We start from the raw sequence: 14,021 nt of genomic DNA on the forward strand, positions 1-14,021 counted from the left end.
CCACTTTTCTACTTTCTCAATGTCTCAAGCATTTATGTGGACTTGGAAGAGAGTAGATACTCATCTCTAATTCTATTCATTTCATTTTCATGTGGTCATGTCACCAGGTTGTTAGATAGTCACTTACTATCACTATCTCCATTGTCTGCTGTGTATTATCCCCCTGAATATATATCCTAATTCGTTAAGTAGATAAACTCCTCTAAATTAATGTAGTAATGGCCAGGAGCACCCCCAATATCATGTACACAATGTACCTAAGAGCCTGGCCCCACACTTTTCTCAATTCCAGTGACTGATAACACAAAAATCAATCAACTACAGTAATCAGGATTGCCATTCTTACTGTCTCATGAAGCAAAGCATCTGAGTATAATAGAAAACAATGACTTTAAGTATGAAAAATAGACATTAGCTAGAGACATGTCTTGGTGGCTAAGAGTGTATACTAATCTTGCAGAGGACCTGAGTTTGGTCTTTCCAGCATATGTGACCAGTGGCTTGCAGCAGGCTTTAATTCCAACTTCAAGGATATCCAACTCCCTCTTCTGGCCTTCATGTGTACATGCACAGATATACACAAAATTTTAAAAATAATTTTATAAAAGAAAATATCAAACATGCCATTGTGAGGAGGTTGGGCAAATGAGGGAATGATATGAAAATATAGAACAAAACTCTAAAAATGACAGGACAAAGTTTTATCTTGGAAGATAGAACAATGACTACTAATACATTGTTCAATCCAATGAGGACATTACTACCTATAACCAGGACCAGAAATGATGCACTCTGCACTTTGATATTCTGCCAGCATCTTATTGACTATCTGAAGTGGCCAGAATAGATTTGTTCCTGAATAAAACTCTTTGCGACACTAATTGTTTATTCACGATTCAAGGAGAGCGTGTTTTCTGCTACCATGTCTTGAAGCAAACTTCCCCACAGCTTTCTCCTCCTGGAAATACCAGTTTTTCACAATCTAGCTTCAAAGGTCTCCCAAGGTCTTGTCTTTCTCAATCAATAGGTATAGCCATATCTTTTTCATGCCATCTTTTCATACCTGTTATAGGGGGTTAGCCTTGGAAAGAAGTGGTGTGGCCAGCAGTTACTGCTGTTTAGTTCTCAATTCTGTTTGTCCTTCCTGTAATCTACAGGTCATTTAGAAGTCTGACCAGGACGTCCAAAATCTGTTTCCACATGTGACCACCTTTTACTCGAAATAATTTTATGTAGTCTTGAGTAGATAAGTATATGAAATGGGTATACCAATAAAATCCTTACTAATAATAAATCAATCGCAGAAAAATTAATTTTAAAATCTTCAATATAACTATAACAAAATATATGTATATGCTATATACATATATAATATAAAGTTGAAAACCAATTTGTTCAGAACAATAGCAACTGAGAGTAATAACTTTGTTACTTAAACAAAATTTGGCTACATTTTTGACAATACAAAAAATAAAACACTTTGCACATTTTTCAGAGTTCATCAATATTTTTATTTGATTTATGTAACTTGGTTGTACACAACTGATGAGGTATATTCAGGGCTATTTCAGAAGTTTCAGGAAATTTAGTCCTTATCCAAAGCAAATATTCATTTAAATGCTTTTATTTTTAATGGAACCCAAGCCAGCAAATCAAACACAAGTTTTTAAAGAGGAGTCAGTCTGAAAATAGAATTCAAAGATGTGCTAATGTGTTCAGGTTTAGGACTGGTGATAGTAAGAACTGTGGAAAACCTTCGTTTTCCATATCCACACCCCCATGTGTCTGCAGGGGCAGAAAACTTAGTGTGGAGCATAAAAACATTGCTATTTAAGGCAAATAGCAGTCTTTCCTCTGAGTCAACATATTTCTGTCAGAGTTCCTTGATGCTGTATAGTGTGATGGTATAAATCTCACTAGGTGAGCCTGTTGTGTATTTAGAACCTAGGCACAGTGAAGTCACCTAACACAATACAGGCTAACACTGCCATACACACCTCACTGAACACTTGGTTTTGAGCTATTGTTTAATAATCATTGTGCATTCAGAAAGCTTTCATTGAAAAAATTTTCACAAAGCTTTATGAGGTTAGGACCCACAATTTAACAAGCTGGAGGGAGGAAAACCAACTACCTAGAAAGGACGAAGGGGAATGGCTACACACACAGAGTTACACACACATACAGTTTGAAACTGTTTGCTTTTATGCCCATGGAAAACACTTCAACCCCTCCACACACCCAAAAAAATGGCAATCTTTCAAAAAGTTACTGTTTCTTGGTATTCACCATGGAAACCTTAATTAAAATGCCAATTATAAAACTATAACCACCAGATCCAACAAAGAATTCTGTGAGTCAGCACACAAGGACTGCAAGATGGCTCCATGGGAAAGGAGTTTGCTCTCAAGCTTCACCATCTGACTTCAGTCTCTAGGACCTTACTGTAACAGAGGGAATCTCTCTCTCTCTCTCTCTCTCTCTCTCTCTCTCTCTCTCTCTCTCTCTCTCTCTCTCACACACACACACACACACACACACACAAACACAAACACCCCCCCACACACACACCATAGCACAGGTATACACACACACACAAATAGTACATAAATATAAGTTAAGAAAACCAAACACAAGAGAATATGATATCAGATGATCCTAATTTAAACCTTGGAATGAAAATAGGAACTATGTCCTTCAGTATAAAATTAATATAAGCAAATATTATGTTTAAAATATCTTGACTGTAGTATTTATTTATATGCACATGAATTTTTATTTAATAATGAATAAGGTATAATTTTCCAAAACACAAAACAGATTATAAAGGAAGTTATAAGATATCAAACGGCAATGGCGTGGTGACATTAATTCCAGTGCCAGGGGACAGAGGAGCACAAGTCTCTATGAGTTTGAGGCCAATCCAATCCACAGAGAGAGTTCCAGGCTAGCCAAGGTTTTGAGTGAGAAACTGTCTCACAAACAAACAAGCAAAATCAAATGCATAAAATATTCAAAATAAGAAAACTCAATGAAAATACAAAATCTCGACTTGTCTGAACCTCTAAGCTACACAGGCTAATCATCCAATCCAATATAAAGGAGAAAACTGTCCAAAAAGTAATGAGACATGTTTATTGTGACATAACTCTGAAGCAAGTTGTGGAAAAAGAAATCCTGAACTCTACAGTGAGGCTTTTTTTTTGTTTCTGTATATATGATTAGTATACCTGACACTTATTTTTTTAGACTAAATATTTATATATTTTCAGTGATAGGAATAAAAACAAAAATGATCCCATGCTTTTTCAGACCCAGGACAGCTGGCCTTGGTGAGTTCCCGATAGAACATCCCCATTGTCTCAGTGTGTGGGTGCACCCCTCCCGGTCCTGAGTTCCTTGCTCCTGTTCTCTCTCTTTCTGTTCCTGATTTGGACCTTGGGATTTCAGTTCGATGCTCCAATGTGGGACACTGTCTATGTCTCCTTTCATCGCCTGATGAAGGTTAATATCCAGGAGGATGACTATATGTTTTCCTTTGGGTTCACCTTCTTATTTAGCTTCTCTAGGATCACGAATTATAGGCTCAATGTCCTTTATTTATGGCTAGAAACCAATTATGAGTGAGTAAATCCCATGCTCCAATTTTTGGGTCTGGCTTACCTCACTCAGGATACTGTTTTCTGTTTCCATCCGGACTCGCTGAACATAGTGGACAATGAGAACTGCTGAGAAGTCAAGAACAATGGCACTGGGTTTTGATCCTACTGCATGTACTGGCTTTGTGGGAGCCTAGGCTGTTTGGATTCTCACCTTACTAGACCTGGATGGAAGTGGGTGGTCCTTGGACTTCCCACAGGATAGGGAACCGTGACTGTTCTTATGGCTGATGAGGGAGGGGGAGTTTATTGAGGGGGGGGAATGGGAGGCAGTGGCGGGGAGGAGGCAGAAAGCTTTAGTAAATAAATAATAAAAATAAAAAATAAGAAAAAAAACAAGAATGATACATTATGGTACATAAAAAGTGTGAAAAGTTCAGGTGCCAATTTCTATACGGAAGTTTAATTTCAGAGTTGTCATGTCTTCTCATGTGAGTGAAAACTACAGGTGCTTTACAGAAGAGATGGCATTGCCCATAATACTGAAAAGATGCAGTCCTGTAGGTGAAGGCCACTCATTGGCTTCCTGCCTGCCCAGACCCAAAATCATCATACTGAAACTATATTAATTGCAATACTGTATGGTCAGTAGCTTAAGTGTATTTCTAGCTAGTTTTTACATCTTAAATTAACCCATTTCTATTATTTTGTATTTTACCACAAGGTTCATGGCTTTCTTGCAAGGTTCTGATGTGTCTGTCTCCTGCAGCAGCTACATGGCTTCTCCCTCACTACACCTACATTTTCCTTCTCTATCAGCTTAGAACTCCTGCCTTTCCTTATTTCACACTACAATTGGCCCAAAGCAGCTTCTTTATTAACCAATGGTATTCATAGCATACAGAGGGGAATCCCATATCACAATCCTTCCTTTAAAAGAAAAAGGGAGGGGCTGGAGAGATGGCTCAGAGTTTAAGAGCATTGCCTCCTCTTCCAAAGGTCCTGAGTCCAATTCCCAGCAACCACATGGTGGTTCACAACCATCTGTAAGGATGTCTAGTGCCCTCTTCCAACCTGTGGGCATACACACAGACATAATAAATAAATAAATATTTTTTAAAAAAAGAAAAAGGGACCCTTTTTCTTTGGGGAGAAAAGCAAATGGTGGATATACCAGTGCAGTGGGAAGGCCCAGAGGACCTAGGGACCCAGGATTAGAAGGCAGTCTCCACAGAGGATTTGGCTGCAATCTTAAGGGCCAGGCTTATGGTCGAGGCCCTAGCTGTGGTTGAGGCCATGGGGCTCCTCGTGGAGGTAAAACTGAAGGCAAGGAGTAAATCCCTACCACCAAGCTGCACTGCCTGGTTAAGAACATGAAGATCAAATCCCTGGGAGCAGACCTACCTGTTCCCCTACCCATTAAGAAACCAGAGATATTTCGCTTTTTCCTGGATTCATTCCTAAAGGATGAGGGTCTAAAGATCCTGCCAGTGCAGAAACAGACTCAGGTTGGCCTGTGGACCAGGTTCAAGGCTTTTATCACTTGTGGAACTACATGGTCATGTTGTTCTTGGTGTTAAGGGCTCCAAGGAGGTAGCCACTGATATCCAAAAGTCATCATCTTAGCCAAGCTTTCCATTGTCCCTGTGCAAAGAAGTTACTGGGGAAACAAAACTAGAAAGTCTCACACTGTTCTGTTCAAAATGATAGGCCACTGTGGCTCTGGTGTGGGAGGTCCTTCTATCTATGTGTTGCTTTTATTGATTAATGAATAAAGAACTACTTTGAGCCTAGGGCAAGGACAGAACAGAATTAGGTGGGAAGAGCTAGACTATATGCTGGGAGAAAGAGAGCAGAGTCAGAGAGAAGCCATGGAGCCATTGCCAGCTATAGACACTGGGAACTTTACCGGGTAAGCCACAGCCACATGGTAAGACACAGATTAATGAAGATGGGTTAAATTCATATGTAAGAGTTAGCCAATAAGAAGCTAGAGCAAGCTGGACCAAGCAGTGATTTAATTAATACAGTTTCTGTGTGGTTATTTTGGGACTGAGCAGCCGGGAACTAACTAGCAGCCTCTGTACTACAAATTGGCACCCATGTGGTCAACTAACTACAAACTGGAGATTTACACACCAACATAGGTGACTACACCCACATAAAAACCTGAAAAGACTAAAAATTAATTCTAGAAACAAAAGAAGAAATTTAAGCGTGGTTTGCTAACGACATTTTCTTGGATGTGTTCTGTTTGCTAGAAGCAAGCAAAGGCATGGTGGCTCCTTTATGAGAGATTTTCCTGATTTAGCCATAGAGGAAAAAGCCACACCATCTCAAAATGCCAACACAAACTCTGCCTATGGAGCATTTCAATGGCATTTTGTGGGCCCAAGTGTTTGTGTGCCCACTCGGGGTCAGAAGAAAATTGCTGAAACCATGCCATGCCTGGGCAGGCAGCAGGATCAAGTCTACTAGGCTTGCACAAGCAGGTAAGCATGCAGATTCCCACCACCATACACAAAGATATTTCCAGGATGTGTAGTGAGATGCAGGGCATATTTAGCTATTACTCAGATAAAAGGGGTTTATGTGCTGCATGCTAATTCTCAGAGTTAAAATGTTGAGTGTGGCTCCTACCTGGCAGCCCCAGAGCTGGGAGTAATGGTACCTCCACCATTTTGAAAATGTAGAGAGACAGAACCAGCATCCAGAGCAGCTGCAACCAAGCTGCTTACCATTTTAAACGCTCTTCAAGACAATAAAGAATTACCGATAATACAATAAGGACAGATTCAGACATAAAAGAACTCTAAATGGATCACAGTGTTGAATAAATGTATATAGGCTTGAGAGACAGACGAAAAAGAATACAACAGTGTAAGAGAGAAGCCATGGAGACACTGTAGACAGTCACTGGAAACCTTACCCAGTAAGCCACAGTCACGTGGAGATACACAGATTAATGGATATGGGTTAAATTAATATATAAGATTTAGCCAATTAGAAGTTAGAGCTAGAGGGACAAGCAGTGATTTGGTTAATACAGTTTCTGTGTGATTATTTCGGGCTAGGTGGCCGGGAACTAACTAGCAGACTCCCTACTACAAATTGGTGCTCATGTGACCAACTAACTACATGACTCTGTGTCGGTACATCATCTCATCTCTGCCACCAGAGGCGTTGACATGGTCTCTGCTCCTGTGCCCAAGAAGCTACAGATGATGGGCAGTTTAGGGGTTGCACTGCCAACCTGGGCAACTTTGCCAAGGCCAGCTTTGATGATACCTTAAGACCTCTGACCTCTGGAAATAGACTGTGTTCACTAAGTCTCCTTATCAGGAATTCGCTGACCATCTTTTGAAAACACACACCAGTGTTTCTGTTCAGAGGACCCAGGTTCTAGCTCTGGCTATCACATAAGGGTTTTTATACAAGAAAAAGTGAGTTAAGACTGTTAAAAGGAAAAGAAAAGGGAAGAATGAAAATGGGACATGAGAAATTAATTTATAAAACAAATTCAAAAATTAACTTTCAACACCTTCTTCCTTTCAAAAAAATACACATACATTATCGACATCAAACTACAAGCTTTAAAAGCCAGACTGAGAATGTTGCTAATCCATTTATTCCCCACCTGCTTTGGTCTTGACTTGCTCTCTGTTTGAGGCAAGTTGAATTTGACTGTATGGACACTTTCAGGTGAGCTTAAACAAAAGAGAATTTACTAAGGCTCCTGCTGAACTCAGGAAAATTCAGATTCACGTCACTGCAAAGGCCTCCGACCGGTGAAGTGTACTGCTCCATTTTCTTGTAGCTCCTGCTACTTTAGAGGTAAAAATGCAATCACTTTCTTCCTGGTGCTACATCATGCTTGACACCGTGCTTGACACAGTAAACTCCTTACGAGTGTTTCTTCTGCTAAAATCAAGAGCCTCTCTCACTTCATTCTCACTCTGTGTTATTTCAAAACTTGACTTTGGACCAGGTCCCACACAGACACTGTTGTCTGAACTCAGCTTTCAACACTTGCTAGATGGCACAGCTAGGATTGTCTAAAGAATTAACCAGGTGTTTGTTGACAAGAATACCCCAAAACATACTCGTTTCCAAAGTCTAAATTTAAGTTAATGGCATGTGTGGAAGTCTGCGAGTCAAGAATTCAATCTCTTCAAATCTTTCATCATCTGACAGATGTCAGTCTGGGAGTGAAAAGCCCTCTCTGGGTCAGGTAGGGGTGTTGCTATTTTCAGGGACATTTCCTTTGGAAGAAGTAGTGTTTAAAAGACCACATCTAAGATTGGCTTTTCTTTATTTCTGTGTATCACTTTTTTTTTTCTCTGTGATGAGACTTAAAATCCTTCAAGGAATCAAAAAGCTTTCACATCCATGGTTCTTCCTAAAATAACTCATTTATGGGGGCTCAAAGTCACTTATAACACGATCATGCGTAAAAGCCAGCATAAAAATATCTCAACAGCCGTACAATTGTTTGTGACAAAAATATGTAAAACAAATAACCATGAAAAATCCCTGCCTGTTTTTCCTAAGTAAAAGGCAAGTTGTGTGTATGAGTACATTTGATATTGTGTGCATGTGAATGTGAGTGTATGAGTAATGTATGTATTTTTGTATTCACAGGAGTATGTTATGAGGTTGAGTGTATGTATATGAGTGTGTATGTATGTATCTGTGGTAATGTGTGTCTATGAATATGTATGTCTATATGTGGTAGTGTGTGTATTTATGAAAGTCTATGTGTGTGAGTTTGAGTGTGTTTGTGCTTGAATATTTTCTAAAGAGCTGGGGAATCATCAGATTCCTCTATTACAGCTCAGTTGGAGAGATTTTGACTTTAATATTTCATATCTTGGTATTAAAACTTACTAATGTGGAGTGTGTAATTTCAGACAAAAACAGAGATTCTAGAAGTAATTCCAAAATAAAGCCAAGAAATAATTTGCATGTTAATCACTACATTTTCTCAAGTATAAGAATAAAAATCAGTAAGAAACTGCCAGTTAAGACTCATCTCAGGATTCTTCCAATCTGAAAAGTCTTAGATTTGGAATCCCCAAAATCTACAACATTTTTAAAAAATCCAGCTTTTGAAACTGCAGTTTATCCTTAGCAATAGGATGCATTTCTGAGGCACAAGGTCCTAGGTCAACAATTCTTAACACTCAAAATGAAAGAATTAATTAAAAGAAATGAGTATTGTAGATTTCAGAGTATTCAAGACAGTGTAATGGTTTATAATTCAACATGACAAGCATCAATGAATAAAGCAGCTATTGTTTTACTTCTGCAAAATCAAAGATAATCACAATTGGGAAGTTATCATCTACAAAATAAACAATTTCCAATTTCACATGTTAAAACATCAATATAAATATCTTAAATAGTTCAAGTCCCACTTCTACCAACTAGGATTAAAACTATGTTTTGAGTTAAGAGGAAAATATGATTTTAAATATTATATATTTATCTTCACTTAAGTTTATTATTTAAAATGATTTATCAACAGTCAGGTGGTGGTGGTGCAAGTCTTTAATTCCAGCACTCAGGAGGTGGAAGCAGGTGAATCTCTCTGAGTTCGAGGCTAGCCTGGTCTGCAAGAGCTATTTCCAGGACAGGCTTCAAAGCTACAGAGAAACCTTGTCTCAAAAAACCAAACCAAATCAAAACAAATTTATCAAGGAAAAGAACATGCTTTTCAAATGTGATGATCTGAGTTCGATTCCCAGTACCCACATAAAAATAAAAAAGGCCAGGTGTAGTTTCTGGTACGCTCCAAACCCAACACTGGAAGCAGAGACAAACAGATTCCCAAGGCCTTACCTGCCAGCCCACACACCTAAACAGCAAGCTTCTGGTTCAAGGATAGATCCTGTCTCAAGGAACTACAGGAGGAAGAGATCAAGAAAGAAGACCATTGTCTGAGCACCTACAGGCCCACATACCTGCATGTACCACATGTACACAACACACAAAGAAACAAGGAAGCAAATTAAGCTAAAGAATTGCATATTTGGTGACATATCTTATGCTAATTCACATGAGAAGCGTAAAATGTGATCACACACAATGTCACAGGGTTTTAGAAATAGAGTGGACTCACCTAAATAATAAATAATAAGCTAGATTTTCTTTAGACTGAGCACTGACATATGACAATGGTGGCAATCATGTGTCTATTCCATAACATCACTCAAATGTATCCATCTTCATCTGACATATAAATAACCAAGTATAGCATTATTCTTCCTAAGAGAAACTGAGTGTATGAAAGTTCGACATATGGGGAAATGATAACATGCCCACGAAAGTCAAGGAGAAGCACTATGACATTAAATTCTAGATCTAAACTTGTTCTGGGAATAGTTATTTACACTGCTGGGAAATTTCATATCACAGGTCCTAGGCTATTGAGTACTTTCCTCTTATTCCCATCGTAAACACACACACACACACAAAACAAACACTTGTCTAAATACAAAAATCCTGTCTTGGACTTCTCATATCTCTGTGTTTAAAGTGTCCACAAACTGCTGCTACCTGTAATAAAATATATATGTGTCTGTGTATGTGTGTGTGTGTGTAACCGATTTTCTTAATAAGAAGGAATCAGATACAGAAAGTTTGTGTGAATTGAGAGTGGTTCAAATATATAATTTTACTGAATCCAACCATATTTTAATACTAAGCTAAACTTATTTTAAACACCCAAGTTTTCATTTATTATATATTTCTCTTAAGGTTAATATACCACAAGCTATACTAATAGACACACAAATTCTGCCTTTATTGTGTAATTCGGGGCTTATAATTGACCATTTTCCATCCTATTCTCTTTCTCCTTCTATAATATAACTACTTATAGAAAAAGACCAATATTAATATAGCTCATTTACCATGGAGCACCCCATTACATGTCAATAAAACACTCATTACTGGGTCTAAAAAGATGGCTTAGTGGATGAGAGCACAGCTTTTAACAAAGGACTCCAGTTTGAGTCCTCGAGCCCATGCTGAACAGCTCACATCAGTCTGTAACTGCAACTCTGGGGGATCTGATGTTCTTTTCTGGTCTTCTTCAGCACTGTACTCATGAGTAAACCCACACAGAAATACACATATACACATAATTAAAAGCTCGACATATATGGTTGGATGCAATGGTGCACACTCTAATCCTACTCATGAGGCAGAGCAAATAAATCTCTATGTGTTGCCAGTCAGCCATAACACATCCTGAGAAGCTATGTAAAAATTAATCAATCAATTAATTAATGTTGAAATGTATTACTTATATAGTATTGTGCAAAGCATCAACAAATGTGGATGCTTTGTCTAGCATATATTTAACAATTCAATCTATTAGAAATTAAGAAGTTAAGTTCTCCCCTTCCAAAATATGCTTGCCCCCAACAAATATTTGAAGAAACTCAAAATATGAGACTAAATTTTGCAGGTCATTATTTTTGATCAAAGTCAGTCAAAATCTCTAGTGATGTGTGAGGAAAAAAATACCATGATTGCAAAATCTTGAACTGCAGCCACAGTGATATTGTGTATACATGAATTGAATAAAGACATCAAATTTGTTCTCCTATCAGTGGATATATCAACTGCCTACATGTTCCACCCAGGTGACAAATGAAATGAATAGCAACTGGCCTTTTGTCTCCCACATTTAAACTCTTACTCATGCAAGGGCAGTCTTACAATGAATATCTTCTCCTAGAGCAGGAACCTCTTACGTCCTCCCAATTACACAAATTAATGGTAAAGAAAAATAAAATATAAAATTTCTCATGTTACTTCTGGTTGTAGCATTAAAAATGAATTAACAGTTAACTATTAGGAGTAATTTAATGGTTTCCCCCTGTGAAGAATGCCAAACACTAGAGAAGCAAGTTGAATTTAGAATTTACCCAGTGCAAACTGGTACAGCCGCTTTGGATATCAGTATGGTGACTTCTCAGAAAATTAGGAAACAACCTAACTCAAGACCCAGCATATACTCAAAGGATGCTCAATCATACCACAAGGACATGTGCTCAACTATGTTTATAGCAGCATTATTTGTCATAGCCAGAACCTGGAAACAACTTAAATTCCCCTTGACCATAAAATGGATAAGGAAACTGTGGCACATATACCCAGTGAAGTACTACACAGAAGAAAAAAATAATTAAATCTTGAAATTTGCAGGCAGATGGATGCATCTAGAAAGCATCACGTTGAGTGAGGTAACCCAGAACCAGAAAGACAAATATCATATGTACTCACTCATAGGTGGCTTTTAGACATAAAGCAAAGAAAAAACGGCCTACAATTCATAATCCCAGAGAACCTAAACAACAAAGAGGACTCTAAGAAAAACATACATGGGTCTAATTTACATGGGAAGTAGAAAAAGACAAGATCTCCTGAGTAAATTGAGAGCATGGGGACCATGAGCAGTTGGGGGGGAGTGGAAAAATATATAGCTCAATAAAAACAATTTTTAAAAAATGGAGCAAAGGGGTTGGAGAGATGGCTCAGAGGATAAGAGCATTACCTGCTCTTCCAAAGGTCCTGAGTTCAATTCCCAGCAACCATATGGTGGCTCACAACCATCTGTGATGGGGTCTGGTGCCCTCATTTGGCCTTCAGGCATACACAGAGACAGAATATTGTATACCTAATAAATAAATAAATAAATAAATAAATAAATAAATAAATAAATAAATTTAAAAAATGGATCAAAATAAAACCAAATATCAAAGAAAAAGGAATTTTTGCTCCCTGTTGGTTATTTTTTTTCATTTGCTTTATTGTATGTATGTGGGTGTATGTATGCATGAGTAACCTAGAGCCCACAGAGAACAGAAGAGGATATTAGGTGTCAAGGAACTGGAGATAATGATGATTGTATGCCTTCATGTGGGTGCTTAAAATGAAACCCAGGTTCTCTGTAAGAACAATGTGTGCTTTTACCCTTTGAACCATGTCTCCAGACTCAATGGTCCAGTTATTTTTCTTAACATAGCATTCAAGGAGAAACTTGTGAAGTTCCTGGGAGTCACTATTCTATTTCAGTAGCATAGCATATGAGAAAACTGTGGCCCACAGAATTACAATTGTTTTCAATTATTTTGTGTTTCTTAAGATTTATCTTAAATTACTGTCTAGTTCTCAAGGCAGATAGCAGAACTTGATTGAGTGTAATAAAATGCAAAGATTTGGATTCTAAAGCAATTGGTGTGTGGTAGCATTGACTTTTTAACCACTTATATTAGCTTGCACAGTGTAGTTCAACTCTATCTTCTAGTGTTATTTTGCTGTTCTTTCATAAAATAAAGATGATCTTTTTTTAAGACAAAGGTATAGAAAGTGGATGGCAGATAGCAACTCTTCATGGAAATAGACTCCTTCTCTTCTCTGAGAGAACTCCTCTGCATAAGACCAGGTCCCATTTCGAGAGACAATCGCTGGGGTGTCTTACTGAACTGGACCCTAGTTCATCCGCCAGTGGTAGAGTCCCAGAGGATGTGGACTCACAAGGAGGGACAGAAAACCAGCATGATGGAAGTGTTCCTGGTGAGACTCTAAGCAAGAGAAGAATCTAGAGAGGAGCACCTAGACATCTAATAAAGGGAAGAGTTGTGTCACAGCACTTTTAAATATAGAAATTCCAGGCAACCTAATGAAACACCATCTGAGGAATTGAAAGGTTCTTTTAAGAAATAGCAGCACAAACATTGAAATATTGGTGAGCTGCAAACCAGATAGATGGACAATAGTGTTAAGACCTGCTTTGATAAATCCTAAACACAGAATGACGGGGAACCAAGAAGAAAAGAAAGAAGGGAGATAGTGAAAGAAAATTTATCAGTCAAAGCTGAAAGAAAATACTCCCTTATCATCTGTCCTAATGAAAACAGGTATACTTAGAATTTAAGTATTCTTTTTATAGCATGTAAATTTCAGGGGGTGTGGGTGTGTATGCATAAATGCACCTTGGGGATATATTGTGGTCATACGCACAATAGGCATGTACTCTAAACTGAGTTACATCCCTGCTTCATAAATCAGCTGTTCAAGAAGTCTGATAAATGTCAGTAATCAGTTAAAATATAATTTTATAATCAATGTTATTAGCCTATATATAAAATGCCCATTCATCTAAGACAAGGACATATAAGCTGACAGAGAACACCTTCTGTCATTTGTATTTAATTATAGAAAAAGAGTCCACAATAGATAAATCGAATGCTTAACATCTACAGATGTGTCCTTTATTTTTAAAAGAACATTTAAAGACAACCTAGACTGATCTGGAAATTCCAGAATACTTGTCACTAAGCAGAGACTTCTTCACTTTTTAAATTAAAAGTATATAAAATAAAAATGGTGTATTATATTTTGTTCAGA

General features: G+C 37.9%; 1 pseudogene; it reads left to right on the plus strand.

The window, feature by feature from the left end:
- The first annotated feature begins 3,882 nt into the window (after positions 1-3,882).
- Positions 3,883-7,022, plus strand: LOC126497217 (40S ribosomal protein S2-like; annotated as a pseudogene).
- Positions 7,023-14,021: the final 6,999 nt, after the last annotated feature.

Source organism: Alexandromys fortis, unplaced genomic scaffold (genome assembly GCF_014885135.2).
Source record: "Alexandromys fortis isolate MF-2015 unplaced genomic scaffold, M_Fortis_MF-2015_v1.1 scaffold_21, whole genome shotgun sequence".
Lineage (NCBI taxonomy): Eukaryota > Metazoa > Chordata > Mammalia > Rodentia > Cricetidae > Alexandromys > Alexandromys fortis.